Source organism: Scyliorhinus canicula, chromosome 12 (assembly GCF_902713615.1).
Source record: "Scyliorhinus canicula chromosome 12, sScyCan1.1, whole genome shotgun sequence".
NCBI classification, from domain to species: Eukaryota; Metazoa; Chordata; class Chondrichthyes; order Carcharhiniformes; family Scyliorhinidae; genus Scyliorhinus; species Scyliorhinus canicula.
Genome location: NC_052157.1, coordinates 98,116,217 through 98,133,314, shown reverse-complemented (window position 1 = coordinate 98,133,314; position 17,098 = coordinate 98,116,217).

Here is a 17,098-nt window from a genome sequence, read left to right as displayed (position 1 = left end):
GATGGGCAAGACTGGCAACTAAATATCCCAGGGTATAGATGCTTCAGGAGGGATAGAGAGGGAGGTAAAAGGGGTGGAGGAGTTGCATTACTGGTCAGAGATCATATCACAGCTATGATTGAGGAGGGCACGATGGAGGATTCGAGCACTGAGGCAATATGGATAGAGCTAAGAAATAGGAAGGGTGCAGTAACATTGTTGGGACTTTACTATAGGCCTCCCAAAAGTGAGCGTGAAGTAGAGGTACAAATATAATCTGTCTAGATTATAGAACAATGTCGGAGCAATAGGGTGGTTGTGATGGGAGATTTTATCTTCCCCAACATTGAATGGGACTCATGTAGTGTTGGAGGCGTAGATGGAGCAGAATTTGTAAGGAGCATCAAGGAGAGTTTTTTTTAGAGCAGTATATAAATAGTCCAACTCGGGAAGGGGCCATACTGGACCTGGTATTGGGGAATGATCCCGGCCAGTGGTTGACGTTTCAGTCGGCGATTACTTTGGGAATAGCGATCACAATTCCATAAGTTTTAGAATACTCATGGACAAAAACGAGAGTTGTCCTAAAGGAAGAGTGCTAAATTGGGGAAAGGCCAACTATAACAAAATTCGGCAGGAGCGCAGGAATGTGGATTGGGAGCAGCTGTTTAAGGGTAAATCCACATTTGATTAGAGTGCAGGACAGACATGTTCCTGTGAAAATGAAAGATAGAAATGGCAAGATTAGGGAACCATGGATGACGGGTGAAATTGTGAGACTAGCTAAGATGAAAAAGGAAGCATACATAAGATCGAGGCGACTCAAAACTGATGAAGCTTTGGAGGAATATTGGGAAAGTAGGACAAATCTCAAACGCGCAATAAAGAGGGTTAAAAGGGGTCATGAAATATCTTTGGCTAACAGGGTTAAGGAAAATCCCAAAGCCTTTTATTCGTATATAAGGAGCAAGAGGGTAACTGGAGAAAGGATTGGCCCACTCAAAGACAAAAGAGGGAATTTATGTGTGGAGTAGAGAAATGAGTGAGCTTCTTAATGAGTACTTTGCATCGGTATTCACCAAGGAGAGGGACATGATGGATGTTGAGGCTAGGGATGGGGGAGGTTTTGGGTATTATAAAAGGCATTAAGATGGACAAGTCCCCAGGACCGGATGGGATCTATCCCAGGTTACTGAGGGAAGCGAGGGTCGAAATAGCTGGGGCCTTAACAGATATCTTTGCAGCATCCTTGAGCACGGGTGAGGTCCCGGAGGACTGGAGAATTGCTAATGTTGTCCCTTTGTTTATGAAGGGTAGCAGGGATAATCCAGGGAATTATAGACCTGTGAGCTTGACGTCAGTGGTAGGCAAACTGTTGGAGAAGATACTGAGGGATAGGATCTATTCACATTTGGAAGAAAATAGACATATCAGTGACAGGCAGCATGGTTTTGTGCAGGGAAGGTCATGTCTTACAAACCTAATAGAATTCTTTGAGGAAGTGACAAAGTTAATTGATGCGGGATGTCATATACATGGACTTCAGTAAAGCATTTGATAAAGTTTCCCATGGCAGGTTGATGGAAAAAGTGAAGTCGTATGGGGTTCAGGGTGTACTAGGTAGATGGATAAAGAACTGGCTGGGCAACAGGAGACAGAGAGTAGTGGTGGAAGGGAGTGTCTCAAAATGGAGAAAGGTGGCTAGTGGTGTTCCACAGGGATCCGTGCTCGGACCACTGTTGTTTGTGATATACATAAATGATCTGGACGAAGGTATAAGTGGTCTGATGAGCAAGTTTGCAGATGATACTAAGATTGGTGGAGTTGCAGATAGCGAGGCGGACTGTCAGAGAATACAGCAAAATATAGATAGATTGGAGAGTTCGGCAGAGAAATGGCAGATGGAGTTCAATCCAGGCTAATGCGAGGTGATGCATTTTGGAAGATCTAACTCAAGAGCAGACTATATGGTCAATGGAAGAGTCCTGGGGAAAATTGATGTACAGAGAGATCTGGGAGTTCAGGTCCATTGTACCCTGAAGGTGGCAACGCAGGTCGATAGAGTGGTCAAGAAGGCATACAGCATGCTTGCCTTCATCGGACCGGGTATTGAGTACAAGAGTCGGCCTTTCATGTTACAGTTGTATCGGACTTTGGTTAGGCCACATTTGGAATACTGCGTGCAGTTCTGGTCGCCACATTACCAGAAGGATGTGGATGCTTTAGAGAGGGTGCAGAGGAGGTTCACCAGGATGTTGCCTGGTATGGAGGGTGCTAGCTATGAAGAAAGGTTGAGTAGATTAGGATTGTTTTCATTGGAAAGACGGAGGTTGAGGGGAGACCTGATTGAGATCTACAAAATTATGAGAGGTTTACATAGAATTTACAGTGCAGAAGGAGGCCATTCGGCCCATCGAGTCTGCACCAGCTCTTTGAAAGAGCACCCTACCCCCTATCCAAGGTCAACACCTCCACCCTATCCCCATTACCCAGTAACCCCACCCAACACTAAGGGCAATTTTGGACATCAAGGGCAATTTATCATGGCCAATCCACCTAACCTGCACATCTTTGGACTGTGGGAGGAAACCGGAGCACCCGGAGGAAACCCACGCACACACGGGGAGGATGTGCAGACTCCGCACAGACAGTGACCCAAGCTGGAATCGAACCTGGGACCCTGGAGCTGTGAAGCGATTGTGATATCCACAAGGCTACCGTGCTGCCTTATGGACTGGGTGGATAGCAACAAGCTTTTCCCAAGAGTGGGGGGTGTCAATTACATGGGGTCACGATTTCAAGGTGAGAGGGGGCAAGTTTAAGGGAGATGTGCGTGGAAAGTTTTTTAAGCAGAGGGTGGTGGGTGCCTGGAATGCTTTGCCAGCGGAGGTGGTAGAGGCGGGCACGATAGCATCATTTAAGATGCATCTGGACAGATATATGAACGGGTGGGGAACAGAGAGAAGTAGACCTTGGAAAATAGGCAACAGGTTTAGATAAAGGATCTGGATCGGCGCAGGCTGAGCCGAAGGGCCTGTTCCTGTGCTGTAATTTTCTTTGTTCTCATTCCCACCAAGCCTTCACATCCTCTAGCATGGACAATCCACCTAAACTGCTCAATCTTTGGACTGTGGGAGGAAACCAGAGCAGCCAGAAGGAACTTACGCAGAAACGGGGAGAACGTACAAACACCACACAAGGCCCGAATTGAAACCGTGTCTCTGGCGCTATGAGGCAGCAGTGCTAAGCATTTAAGATTGCCCCCGTCATTGATCTAGCAATGAAAATAATTTCTGCACATTTCTCTGTATTAAACCTTTTTTTGAAATATATTTTATTGAGGGACTTATATGTTTACAAATCAAAGACAACCACAAAATAAAACAAGCCAACAAATAACCAAATCAACCTAACACCCCACCAACCCGCACCCCACTCCCCACTGCTGATATCTTAACTGTTCTTAAAGAAGTTGATGAATGGCTGCCATCTCCGGGCAAACCCCCCGCAGACCCTCACAAGGCCAACTTTATCTTTTCCACCCACACCCTCAGTTCCGGGGGACCCAAAGACCCTCCATTCTAATAATATCCATCTCTGGGCTACCAGGGAGGCAAAAGCCAAAACATTGGCCTCTCTCGCCCCCTGGACTCCCGGGTCTTCTGACACTCCAAAGAACTCCACTTCAGGACTCAGGACCACTTTCACCTTCAGGAGCTGCCAAGCGCATCCGAGGATGCATTCACCCTCTTCCGAGCCCCCTCCCACATCACAGCTTCCAACTCCCTCACCAACTCTTCCTCCCACTTGCGCTTCACTACCTCTATCGGGGCTCCCTACCAATCCATCATCTCCTTGTAAATTTCTGATACTTTACCCTTCCCTATTCCTGTTCTTGACACCATCTTATCTTGTAACCCCTGGGGCACCAGGTGAGGAAAGGACGGTACCTGCTTCCGGACAAAATCCCTCACCTTCAAAGAGTGGAACTCATTCCTGACGGGCAACTCAAACACCTCCACCAACCCTCCAACTCGGAAAGCTGCGCTCAAGGAATAGATCCCCAAAGCACTCAATCCCCGCCTGTTGCCCCCCCCCCCCCCCCCCCCCCCCGCCCCCACCGAAAGCTCCCATCCAGCCCCCACAGAACAAAGTGGTGATTCCCACAAATTGAGACCCCCTCCAGCCTGATACTTTACCCTTCCCTATTCCTGTTCTTGACACCATCTTATCTTGTAACCCCTGGGGCACCAGGTGAGGAAAGGACGGTACCTGCTTCCGGACAAAATCCCTCACCTTCAAAGAGTGGAACTCATTCCTGACGGGCAACTCAAACACCTCCACCAACCCTCCAACTCGGAAAGCTGCGCTCAACGAATAGATCCCCAAAGCACTCAATCCCCGCCTGTTGCCCCCCCCCCCCCCCCCCCCCGCCACTGTCGCCACACCCTCAGGGCCGCAGCCACCACCGGGCTTGTGGAATACGTGGATGGTGAGAACGGCAAAGGCGCCGTCAACAATGCCCCCAAATAGATGTCTTTACAAGAGGCTGCCTCCATCTGCTCCCATGCCGAACCCTCCCCCACTACCCACTTCCTCACCATGGCTATATTCACCCCCTCCCCTCCCCACTGCCGACCAGCGCCTCAGCAGCACCTTCTTCACCCGTGGGGCTTAACCTGCCCAAACAAAGCCCAATATCAGAGCATTCACTCTCCTGAAAAAAAGCCTTTGGATTGAAGATCGGGGATTGTGTAACACAAAGAAGAACCTTGGGAGAACCGTCATCTTCACCGATTGCACCTGTCCCGCCAGCGACAGCAGGTGCACATCCCACCTCCTAAAATTCCTCTTCATCTGTTCCACCAACAGAGCCAAATTCAGCTTGTGCAACTCCTCCTACTCCTGCGCCACCTGAATACCCCGATATCGAAAGTTCCCCTCACCACTCTTAAAACAGCAACTCCTTCAGCCTCTTCTCCTGCCCTCTTGCTTGAATCGGAAAAACGTCGCTCTTCCCCATATTCAATTTGAACCCCGAGAACCGGCCAAATTCCTCCAAAATGCTCATAATCCCCCCAGTACCTTCCAATGGGTTCGAAATGTAAAGCAGCAAGTCGTCCGCATACATCAAAACCTTATGTTCCCCCCCTCCCGTACTACCCCCTGCGAGTCCCTTTTCGCTCTCAGCACTCATTGCCAATTGCTCTATAGCCAAGGCAAAGAGCAATGGGGAACCTGCCTTGTCCCCGATGCACCTGAAATATTCCGAACTCACCCGGTTCATTCATACACTCGCTGCTGGTGCCCAGTAGAACAGCCAGACCCAATCCACTCCAGCGCCTTCCACAAATAGTCCCACTCCACCCAGTCGAATGCCTTCTCCACATCCATGGCAATCACCACCCCGACATTTCTCCCCTCCAAGGGCATCATTATGACATTAAACAGCCGTCTGATGTTGGCCGACAAATGCCTCCCCTTATCAAATCCTGTCTAGTCCTCCTGTATCACCCTGACTCACAGTCCCCAATCCTTGAAGCCAAGATCTTAGCCAGTAACTTGGCATCCACATTTAACAGCGAGATTGGCCTGTAGGACCCACACTGCTCCTTGTCCCGCTTTAAAATTAAATAGATCGAGACCTGCGATAATGTCGTCTCACATTATTAAACACCCTCACCACCAGAGGCCTCAGGTCCCCCGAAAACCTTTTGTAAAATTCCACTGGAAACCCATTCCCGCAAACCAGCCCATTGGGGGCACCCAGTCCCTCCACCAGGTCCTCCTCCACCCTCGGGAATTCCATAACCTCAAACAAACAGCTCCTTCCTCCCGCCCTGGCTGGTGGTTCCGACTCCTGCAGTCTCTTATAAAAATCCCCAAACACCCCATTCACCCCCACCGTGTCCAAGACCCCTTTCCCTCCCCTATCCTTCATCTTCCTGATCTCCCCCACTGCCTCCTGCTTCCTCAATTGATGTGCCTTTTCCCCGTATTCATAGACTGCCCCTTTAACTCTCCTCAACTGGCCTACAACTTTCCCCCTGGATATCAGCCCAAATTCCATCTGTAGGTTCTGCTGCTCCCTCAGTAATCCCGCTTCTGGGGCCTCTATATCCTATCCACCTGCAGAATCTCATCCATTAACCTCGCTAGCTCCGCCTGCTCTGTCTTATCCCTGTGTGCCCATATCGAAATACTACTACTTACTACCCCCTCTCCTACTGCCTCCAATGCATCCCACAGCATGGCGCCCAAAATCTTACCATTCAGTGTCATTCAGCTCCACATATCCCTGATTGGCAGCCCTCACCCGCTCACAAACCTCCACATCCACCGCCCCACATCCAACATCCACTGCGGGCGCTGCCCACCACCACCCCCTCCCTCCCATTCACCAGCAAGTCAACCCAATGCGATGCATGGTCCGAAACCAAAATTACAGAGTACTCCAAACTGACTACCCCCCCCCCACCAACAACGTTCTATCCAACACAAAATAGTCGATTCGGGAGTACACCCCATGCACATGCAACACGTGTGAAACAAATGAGAATTCCCTCGCCCTTGGCCCGCCAAATCTCCACGGATCCACCACCCCAGCTCCCATGCGCTCCATAAACCCCCTCAGTTCCCTTGCCAACGCCAATACTCCCCTGACCTCGGGCTTGACCGATCCAATTTCGGCTCCAGAACTGTGTTGAAATCTCCACCCCCGCTGTTATCAACCGGTGCGTGTCTAGGTACTGGATCTTTCTGAACACCCACCTCATAAACCCAACATTGTCCCTGTTTGGGGCATAAACATTCGCCAATACCACCGGCATCCCTTGCAATGTCCCACTCACATATCTCCTTCCCTCCACTATGCTCCCCATTTCAAAAGCTACCCATTTATTCATCAAGACTGCCACCCCCCTCGTTTTCAAATCCAATCCTGAGTGAAATACCTGCCCTACCCACCATTTCCTGAGCCTACTCTGGTCCCCAATCTTCAGGTGCGTTACCTGTAAAAATGTCGTGGCCGCGTTTAGGCCCTGTGGTGAATGAGATTCACATGGTATTATAAGTTACCAATGTCACTCTGTTCCCAGCATATATATGTACCCATGATGTGGAGATGCCGGCGTTGGACTGGGGTGAGCCTCTATGATCCCCTCACTGAGCAGCCGTCGGACCTCCGATCGGTTAAAGACCCTATCCTGTAGGCTGTATCGCCTGCTGCGAGTAGCTACTGGTTTGCAATATGGAGTGAGATTGGCGAAGAGAGGAGGGGGGGAGATGCGCAGCGTGGCTAGGCTGCAGATAGTGAGTGGGGGCAGGGGCCCGCTGAAGCTGAGGGTGAGGCTCTTGAGGTTGCACTGGAAATCCAGGCCTAATAAGAGTGGCACGCAGAGGTCAGGCAGGACATAAAGTTTAAATTTTGAATAACTAGCGTCTCGAATTGTGAGCGTAGCGACGGTGCGTCCTTGGATTTGGACTGAGTGGGAGCCCGAAGCGAGGGCGATAGTTTGGCTCACAGGGAAAATAGGAAGCGAACAGCGTCTTACCAGCTCTGGGTGTATGAAGCTCTCGGTGCTCCCGGAGTCAAAGAGGCATGGCGTGCTGTACCCGTTGATCTGGACCTCCGCCATCGAACTTTGTAGGTGCTTGGGGCGGGATTGATCTTGGGTGACCGCGTTGAGTTGCGGGCCGCGTGATGAGTGCCTGGGGATGTCGTAGTCTTCAGATGAGCTATCTGAGCATGGAGATGCAGATGGGGCCCGTGGATCGCACGTGGTGAGCGGCGAGGAAGATGGCGTCCAAGATGGCGGCATCCATGAGTCGCACGTGGCCGGCCGCCTGGTGGGGGTTTGCCAAGATGGCGGCCCCTATGGATCGCACGTGGCGGGAGGGGGCGGAGCTGGGGCATAGGCCGCAGCGTTTCGGGCCCCGTGGGCCCGCTGGTGCTGGGAGCGATTTGTTCTCTCTACTGGGGAGTTAGAAACTGGGGCTCTTTTCGCGAGGCACACTCTGGCATAGTGGCCTTTCTTCCCGCAGCTGCTGCAGGTCGCGGATCGGGCTGGGCAGTGCTGCCGCGGGTTCTGGCTTTGGCCACAGAAATGGCAGGCTGGGGCAGCTGAGTAGCTGGCTGGAGCAGCTGAGTAGCTGGCTGGGGCAGCAGAGTAACTGGCTTTGGCAGCGCGGTAGCTGGGGGGGGCCGTGCGGCACAGGCCTGGGGGGATTGTTGGTCAGGGGTCCACGATGAGGTCGCGGGTCCGCGGGAAACGAGGTGAGGCTGCGGAAGGAGACTTCCATAGTGGTAGCAGCCTCCACAGTAGTATCTAAGTCCTGGGCCCCCTTTTCTAGCAGTCTTTGGCGCACATAGTTAGATCTAAGGCCCGCTACAAAAACGTCCCGCACAGCAAGCTCCCTATGTTCAGCCGCGGTAACGGCTTGATAATTACAGTCATTAGAGAGATTGTTCAGTTCCCGTACAAATTCGGCTAGCGTTTCTGTAGGCCGCTGACGGCGAGTCGTAAACATGTGCATAAACCTCGTTAATGGGCCTAACGTACATTTTGTCCAATATCGCCAGCGTTGCGGTGTAAGAACCGGCCGGATTTCGCTGTGTGGAGATTCTGTGGCTTACCCTCACGTGCAGTAGGCTGAGTTTTTGTTCCTCCGTTGTTCCAGCGGTGCTGGCTTCTGCCAGGTAGGCCTTAAAACATCTCAGCCAGTGGGAAAAAATTTCTTTAGCCTCTGCAGGATGTGGGTCGAGTTCTAGGCATCCGGGCTTGAGGGCTGCTTCCATGATTTACTTCGACTGTTTTGTAAGTATATTAAATTGATGGAGCCATCAATTCTACGGACACGTGCTTGTAGGATTAGAATAGCGGTTTTAATATACTTACAACAGAGCCAGCCTGTTAGCCGTTGAACTTTCGGTGAACTGGCTGGCTGACTCTGTGGCACGGATCTTTATACAGCAGCTCCAGGGGGAGGTGTTCTGGGCGGAGCCAAGGGGGGAGCCCAGTACAAAGTCTCGAGTACTCCCAGAGCTACACCCCCCGGTGGTCAGGTAGTGCAACTGCACTTACAATATCGGTACATATATAGTAAGAAGTCTTACAACACCAGGTTAAAGTCCAACAGGTTTGTTTCAAACACGAGCTTTCGGAGCACGGCTCCTTCTTCAGGTGAATGGAAAAGTCTGCATATCACCAGCTCCCAATCCGCCCGGAGGACCGCCACTACACGGCGTTCGAGGCCGATGGCCGCCTCTTCCATTTCCTCCGGGTTCTCTTCGGCGTCACTAACGGGGTTTCGGTGTTCCAATGAGCAATGGACCGAATGGTAGACCAGTACGGGCTGCGGGCCACATTTCCATATCTGGACAATGTTACCATCTGCGGCTATGACCAGCAGGACCACGACGCCAACCTCCACCGTTTTCTCCAGACGGCACAGAAATTAAACCTCACTTATAACAAGGAGAAATGCGTTTTCCGCACAAACAGACTGGCCATCCTCGGCTACGCCGTGGAGAATGGAGTCCTGGGCCCAGACCCGGACCGCATGTCTTAGAACTCCCCCTCCCTCATTGCCCCAAGGCCCTCAAACAGTGCTTGGGGTTCTTTTCATACTACGCCCAGTGGGTCCCTCAATATGCGGAAAAAGCCCGCCCACTCTTTAAGGCCACACGATTTCCCCTGTCAGCTGAGGCGCGCCAGGCCTTCAGCTGCATCAAGGAGGACATCGCCAAAGCAGCCATGCGGGTGGTGAATGTATCCACTCCCTTTCAGGTTGAGAGCGACGCCTCAGAGGTAGCTCTAGCAGCCACTTTAAATCAGGCAGGGAGGCCCGTTGCATTTTTCTCCCGTACCCCATCCGCTTCAGAACTCCGACACTCCTCAGTCGCGAAGGAAGCACAAGCCATCGTGGAGGCTGTTCGTCACTGGAGGCACTACCTCGCAGGTAGGAGGTTCACCCTCATCACCGACCAACGATCGGTTGCCTTAATGTTTGACAACTCGCAAAGGGGCAAAATAAACAACGATAAAATCCTTCGGTGGAGGATCGAACTCTCCACCTATAGTTACGATATTAAATATCGACCGGGGAAGCTCAACGAGCCCTCGGATGCCCTATCCCGTGGGACATGCGCCAGCGCGCAGATCAGCCGTCTGAAAACCATCCACGTTGACCTCTGCCATCCAGGGGTCACCCGGCTCGCCCACTACATCAGAGCCCAAAACCTGCCTTTCTCCAACGAGGAGGTAAAAGCGGTCACCAGGGACTACCCGATCTGTGCAGAGTGCAAACCGCACTTCTATAGACCAGACAGGGCCCACCTGGTCAAGGCTTCCAGGCCCTTTGAACGCCTTACGATTGATTTCAAAGGGCCACTCCCCTCCACTAACAAAAACATTTATTTCCTCAACATCATCGATGAGTTCTCCCGATTCCCTTTTGCCATTCCGTGCCCCGACATGACCTCCCACACAGTCATTAGGGCCCTGCATAGTGTTTTCACCCTGTTCAGTTTCCCCAGCTACGTGCACAGTGACCGGGGTTCGTCCTTTATGAGCGACGAGCTGCATCAGTACCTGCTCGACAAGGGCATTGCCTCGAGCAGGATTACCAGCTACAACCCCAGGGGGAACAGGCAGGTGGAGAGGGAGAACGCGACAGTCTGGCAGACCGTCCTACTGACCCTCTGGTCTAGAAGTCTCCCAATGACAAGAAGTCCTCCCAGACGCGCTCCACGCAATTAGATCCCTCCTCTGTACAGCAACAAATCAAACCCCTCATGAGCGGCTCTTCATTTTTTCTAGGGGCACTACCACGGGGGTCTCACTTCCGGCGTGGCTGAGGACACCAGGCCCTGTTCTCCTGAGGAAGCACGTCAGGGTGCACAAAACTGACCCCCTTGTTGAAAAGGTGCGCCTCCTCCATTCCAACCCCCAGTACGCATTCGTGGAGTTCCCGGACGGTCGCCAGGACACAGTCCCGAAGGGTCGGGACCTGGCACCCGCTGGATCCAGCCCCCCCACCCCCACTGCGGAACCCCTTACCCCATTCCCAATGCTGCCGCCCCCTCGCGCCCCCGATTCCGCAAGCTCGCCCCACCGGTTCCACGCGCCAGCACCAGCCCACCCCCAGTGCCCCCAGTCTCCGGTCGAGCCAGAGGTGTATGAAGTTTGGACGAGAACCACCCCGGAGTCTGCCATCGTACCGCAGCTCTCAACACCCACCCAGCCACCGCAAGAGGCTGCAACCCCGGTGCTCCGCAGATCGCAACGAACAATTCGTCCACCGGACAGACTCTGTGAGCCACCAGCCCGCCGGACTCGATTTTTTTCACAAGGGGTGAATGTGGTGAATGAGATTCACACAGTATTATAAGTTACCAATGTCACTCTGTTCCCAGTATATATATGTACCGATATTGTATGTGCAGTTGCACTACCTGACCACCAAGGGGAGTAGCTCTGGGAGTACTCGAGAGTTTGTATTGGGCTCCCCCCTTGGCTCTGCCCAGAACTCCTCCCCCTGGAGCTGCTGTATAAAGATCCGTGCCACAGAGTCAGCCAGCCAGTTCACCGAAAGTTCAACAGCTAACAGGCTGGCTCTGTTGTAAGTATATTAAAACCGCTATTCTAATCCTACAAGCACATGTCCGTAGAATTGATGGTTCCATCAGGCCCCTCAGACACGCAAACACGCGAGCCCTCTTGACCAGCCAATTCAGCCCTCTCACATTCCATGTGACCAGCCTGGTCGGAGGCACCCCGTCCTTCACCCCCCACTCACTTCCCAGCCGATCAGCCATATCCCCTCCTGGGCCAGCCTGCAGCCTGCATCACGCATCCACTCATGCCCGCCCTCAGATGTCTACCATCATAGACCCTCCCCAACCACAATTCAAAAGCCACAACCCCTGTCAGTAGTCTCTCCTCCCACCACAACACAACAACCTCAACCCTCATCAACACTCGAAGCACCCCCACTGCGCTTCCGATAACTTGCCCGCCCAGCAAGCCCGGCACCCTCTGCTCATGGCGCCTAGCATCCTGATTCTCCTCCCCTCCGTTCAAACACTATCCCAGTGAAAACAACAACACCAACATTCAAAGACCAAAGACAAAGAAATAAAAGAGCACCCACCCATCTCCCAGAGGAGAGTCAGTCCATTGTCCCTCAAAAACTCCAGCACCTCCTCCGGCATCCCGAAGTAAAATGCACGGTCATTGGTAGGTCACCTAGAGGCGAGCCGGTACAGCATCACAAATTTCACTCCCTTCATAAAGAGGACAGCCTTCACTTTATTGAAACCCGTTGTCCTCTTGGCTAGCTCCGCACCCAGGTCCAGCTACACCCAGAGTTCACTGCCCTCCCAAGTACACTGTTTATCTGTCTGGCCCACCTCAGGATCTGCTCCTTGTCCAGACACCGATGCAGCCGCACCACCATCGCCCTCAGCGGCTCTTTACCCTGCAGCTTCCTCATCAGTGATCTGTGCGCCCAGTCTACTTCCAGTGGCTGTTCAAAGACCCCCACTCCCAGCAAAAACCGCCTCTCCCAGCAACCTATCGAACATCCTGGCCACATACGAGCATGCATCCGCTTGCTCACTGCCCTCAGGCAGCCCAATGATCCTCAGGTTCTGTCTCCGGGACCGGTTCTCCAAATCCTCCACCTTCTCCTGTAGCTGCCTCTGAATATCCCGCACCGCTCCCATCTCGGCCGCCATCGAAATAAGCTGCTCCAAATGCTCCAACACCATCTCCTCCACCTTCTGGATTGCCTGTCTCTGAGACTCCAACCTCATCTGCACGCAGTCAATCCTCGCCTTAATTGGATCCACCGTCCTCGCCAGGTCCTCCAGAGTCTCCTTTCTCTGTTGGGTGAACTTCTCATTCAAGATGTCCACCAGCTGCTCCATAGACCACTGAGATGTTAGGGTCGGTCCTGACCCTCCTCCACCTTCCCCTGTGTGTCAGACAGTTTCTCGCTCCAACAGCTCCTTTTGCTTAGAACCACTCCTGGTCCACGGATCCATCCACCGGTGAAACACACTCTTCTTCCACCACTCCTGCACCTTTTTCCATCAACAAATCCACTCTTTATCTGGGGAAAAAGGTCCAAAAACACCTCCTCAAGCGGGAACTACCAAATGTGTGACCACTCACATCATGACCGCCACGGAGATTCCTCTGTATTAAACTTTAACCAAAGGTTTTCACAAACATTTCCAAAGTTTGTTTATGTCTTTTTGCAATATTTCATTACCTCCTTCATTGTTCACAGTGCTTCCGATTGGGTTGCAGAAAATGTTGAAGTTGTGTCCTGTCCACACCCAACTCTAGGCCATGAATATATATCGTGAAAAGCATCGTTCCTCACACTGACCAGTGTGGAACCTGACTGCACAATTCTGTCCACGATGAATTACAGACATTCACCAATACTTTGTTTCCTTTTGCCAACACATTCCCATTACATACCTCATTTTAATCCATAACATCAAAACATGAAAATAAGCCTGTTGTATGACATTTGTCCAAAGGCCTTTTGGAAATCCATGTACACCCCACAAGCAACATTGCTCTGATCAATCCACTGTGTCAAGAAGCTATTTGTAAATCCAATGTTTCCCTCAACCCAATTTATTAGTTTTTGATCCCTTGTCACTTTTCACAAGAAGTGAAGTAACCCAGTTTCTGTCTTGCAGCTGCTTAATCCACAGAACATTCTGACACGTGACTATGGCAGTAATACACAATGAACAATTTTGTATCCCATGGTCATGAATTGATATACATAATTACAGCATTAGATCATTAATAACCAAACAATCGGAACATTATTTGCGATTCTTCTCACCAATTGATGCAATATGAGCGGTTGAACAAGAGCAAAACTCTTGGAGTGATTTTTATTGTGCAGGAAAGATTGTATTCAAACCAGTCACTTTTTGCGAGTAATGTTAGAAAATGCCTCTCAGCTTCCGGTGGCTGTGATGGATCAGTAAGCCACACATCTGGGAGCTCCCGTTTTAAAGAGATTTTTCGGCTCTTTTGAGAGCCCAAAACGGAAATTTTTCGACGTCTCCCGGTGGGGGAAGGTGTGCTGAACGACTTTCCCTGCAGTCCATGACTCGAACTCGGAGTGGAAAGGGGGAAAAAACAGCAGCAGCTCCTCAGAAAAAACGGGGGAAGGGATCCAAGATGGCCGCCGACAGAGCTCCAGAGGAATGGAGACTCTGGGCCCAGGAACAACAAACTGATCTCCTGCGCTGCTTTAAAGAATTCAAGGATGAAGTACTGAGCTCTCTGCAGGAAACAAACAGAAGGCTGTCAGAGATTCAGTCCACCCAGGGTGCTGCCATCAAGAAGTTGCAGATGCAGGCCATTGAACGAGAGGAGGAGGCCGTGGTCCTCGTGAGTAAGGTGGAGGGGCACGAAGCACTCCACAAGAAGTGGCAGGAACGCTTTGAGGAGCTGGCTCACCGCATGAGGCGGAAAAACCTGCGGATCTTGGGCCTTGCAGAGGGGCTGGAGGGATCGGACCTGACAGCCTATGTGGCTGTAATGCTGAATTCGCTAGTGGGGGCCGGATCTCTCCATCTGCCCTTGGAGCTGGAGGGAGCGCACAGGGTGCTGGCCAGGAGGCCCAAGGAAGATGAACCCCCGCGTGCGGTGCTGGTGAGGTTCCACCGGTTCAGTGATCGGGAGTGCGTGCTGCGCTGGGCCAAGAAGGTGAAGAGCAGCAATTGGGAGAATGGGGTAGTGCGGATCTACCAGGACTGGAGTGCGGAGGTGGCTAAGCGGCGGTCCGGATTTAATCGGACGAAAGACGTGCTTTATAGAAAAGAGATAAAGTTCGGAATGTTGCCGCCCGCGCGCCTGTGGGTAACTTATTCGGACCGGCATTATTATTTCGATTCCCCGGAGGAGGCGTGGGCCTTCGTGCGGACGGAGAAACTAGACTTGAACGAGGGGTTGGGGGTTGCGAGGTCGGCTGTAAGATATTAGTGCTGGATTCTGCTGTTGCTGTGTTCTCTTTTTCTTCTGTTGTTTTCTTCTTGTTTTAGTACTTTTGCAATTTTGATATGGTTATTTACGGAGGGGTTGTTCTGCTATGTTTTTGTTTTTGTGCTGTGGGACATTGTCTGGGCTGTGTATCTTGAGGGGAGGGTCGGGGGGGTATGTTGTATTCTATGCCGGAGTGGGGGTATGGAGTGGGGCTGATATTTGGGAGCTGCGTCAGATGGTGTGGTGGGGCAGTGTGGTGGGGGGTTTCCCGTGCTGCGGGGCTGGGGGGTGGAGATGGTGACGGGGGAGGCGGGGCCTTAACTGGTTCTTCCCCGCGCTGGAGCGGTGCCAGGAGGAGGGATAGATTGGGGGATGATCCCACTTCGGGAGGGGTCGGGCTATTGGCGGGAGTTTCCGGGGTCAGCAGAAGTTAGCTGACCCACGGAAGTACAACGGAGGACGGTTCGCGGCTGGGAGGGTTCCTAGCCTGGGGGGGAAGGGAGGGGGGGAAAGGGGAATACCGGGTTGCTGCTGGTAGGGTCAAGAAGGAGCTGGTGGGGGCTCGGGGGACAGAGGTGAGGGGTTGTCGCTATGGGGACGGGGTCGAGCAGGGGGTGCTGGCCTGGGGCGGGCAGTCAACGGGCTATGGCTAGCCGACGGGGGAGGGGGGCGGGACGCCCTCTGATCCGGTTGGTCACCTGGAATGTGAGAGGGTTGAATGGGCCGGTGAAGCGGTCGAGGGTACTGGCTCACCTGAAGGGGCTAAAGGCGGATGTGGCAATGCTTCAGGAGACCCACCTGAGGGTGGCGGACCAGGTCCGCCTGAGGAAGGGATGGGTGGGGCAGGTTTTCCACTCGGGGTTGGATGTGAGGAACCGGGGAGTGGCGATTCTGGTGGGGAAAAATGTGTTGTTTGAGGCATCGGAGGTGGTGGCGGATAAGGGGGGTAGGTATGTGATGGTTAGGGGCAGGCTACAAGGAGAGAAGGTGGTACTGGCTAGTGTGTATGCCCCAAATTGGGACGATGCGGGCTTTATGAGGCGTATGTTCGGACGGATCCCGGATCTGGAGGCGGGAGGTCTGATCATAGGGGGGGACTTTAATACGGTGTTGGATCCTTCACTGGATCGGTCCAGCTCTAGGACGGGTAGGAGGCCGGCGGCGGCCAAGGTACTGAGAGGGTTTATGGACCAGATGGGTGGGGTGGATCCATGGAGGTTTGTAAGGCCGAGGGCACGCGAGTACTCTTTCTTCTCCCACGTACATAGGGTCTACTCTCGGATAGATTTCTTTGTGGTGAGTAGGGGACTGATTCCGAGAGTGGAGGAGGCCGAGTATTCGGCCATTGCAATCTCCGACCACGCTCCGCATTGGATAGAGTTGGAGATGGGAGAGGTGCGAGACCAACGTCCATTGTGGCGGTTGGATGTGGGGTTGTTGGCGGAGGAGGAGGTGTGTAGGAGGGTCCGGGCAAGTATTGAGGGGTACCTTGAGGTGAATGATACGGGGGAGGTTCAGGTGGGGATGGTCTGGGAAGCCCTGAAGGCAGTAATTCGTGGGGAGCTGATATCCATCCGGGCACACAGGGAGAGGAGCGAGAGGAGTGAGAGGGATAGACTGGTGGGAAAGATGCTGGAGGTGGACAGGAGGTATGCAGAGGCACCAGAGGAGGGACTGTTGGGGGAGAGACGCAGCCTGCAGGCTGAATTTGATTTGCTGACCACTAGAAAGGCGGAGGCACAGTGGAGGAAGGCACAAGGGGCAGTGTACGAACATGGTGAAAAGGCGAGTAGGATGCTGGCTCATCAACTGCGTAAGCGGGATGCGGCTAAGGAGATTGCTGGAGTGAGAGATAAGAGTGGGAATGTGGTGCGGAAGGGGGTAGAGGTGAATAAGGTCTTCAAGGATTTTTACGGGGAACTGTACCGGTCGGAGCCAACGGGGGAGAGGAGGGGAATGGAGAGGTTCCTTGACGGGCTTTCTTTCCCGAAGGTGCAGGAGGAGAAGGTGGAGGGGTTGGGTGCGCCGATTGAGCTGGAGGAGCTAGTTAAGGGGATCGGGCAGATGCAGTCAGGGAAGGCACCGGGGCCGGATGG